A 1,397-nucleotide genomic window follows, 5' to 3' on the forward strand; every position below is an offset into this window, starting at 1 on the left:
ATTTATTCTTTTGCTAAAAACAATATCTATATTTGCCCCAAAAAAAATGTATGATCACCAATTGAAATGACATGAATATATATATATATATATATATATATATATATATATATATATTAATTTGGATAACTATGTAGTTAAACATATATATAAATATGTGTTATAGTGTTTTTTACAGAAATCTTAAAATTTAGAATATCCAATCCAATAAAAAATGAAAAAGTAATAATATTATACTAATAGATGAGACACATTTAGTTATTTAGCCTCATTTTGATTTATTATTTACAACTATATGCGATTGTGTTTTTAGCAAAAAAAAAAATAAATGTGTTATTCTTAAAAACTTTGTCACATAACTTTATTAATAGAAATTAAGTTTAAACTTTAAATATATATTTATATATTAGATAAATGATTTATTGAAATGCATGTGGGTTACCCGCAGATCTCACAAATTCAAGCGGGACATATGCAAAGACATTTTGCGGCTCAAAATATTTAAACCCGTTGCGAGATGGCTTAGCGGACGGGTTTGACCGGGTTAACAATTTTATTTAAATCATTTGGTTCATGAATTTTTTTTTTTTTTTTTTTTTTTTGTGGTTTTATCTGATTTGATAGTTCAAGATTTTGATAAAAATCTAACTGATCACTAATTCGGTTCACATTTGATCCAGATCCGCCATCATGCCAATTTAAAATTTATGGTGAAACGATTAATAATTTAAAATTTCATAAACTTGATGAATTCAAACCAATATAAGTTTGTATTATAAATGTTATACTAAATAAATATCTTTACATATGTAATATCGCAATCAAAATTTTTACCTGTGCAACAGCACAGATAATTACCTAGTAAACTCTTAATACGATAAAAAGCTTAAGTGGCAAATAAAAGTATAAAAAAATTTTAATGCTACCAAGCCATGTTTCAATATGTCCCAAAAACTATTGGTTTCATAATCTAGTAACCGCTTCCAGAGCAAGCAAATTTATTAAAATATCATCTTCTATTGTTGCTGATCAATCTGAATATGTAAAATTCGTGTGTTCTTTAACATTAACATATACATGAATATTCAGACCTGTATATATAGAATACAATTCTTGATACAAAATTCATTGTTTTCTATAAGTTCTTTGATATATAAAATTTAATTTACTTTGAATCCTGCAAATGGTGTTTGTTTTTGCACACTTGTAATTAATTTCTCTAAAGGTTTTTTAGTTTTTTTTTGGAAATCTTGAAAAATATCACTTAGTGAAACAACCCTTCTCGTTTTTTTTTGTTTTTAATACCTTAATTTACTAGTGGTCCCATACCCACTAACATCCTAACAACAATCAATAACCGCGGAATAACCAAGCAAAACAAATTCCATTAAACCAAA

This window comes from Camelina sativa, chromosome 9, assembly GCF_030686135.1.
Source record: "Camelina sativa cultivar CO46 ecotype springtype chromosome 9, ASM3068613v1".
In the NCBI taxonomy this organism is placed as follows: domain Eukaryota; kingdom Viridiplantae; phylum Streptophyta; class Magnoliopsida; order Brassicales; family Brassicaceae; genus Camelina; species Camelina sativa.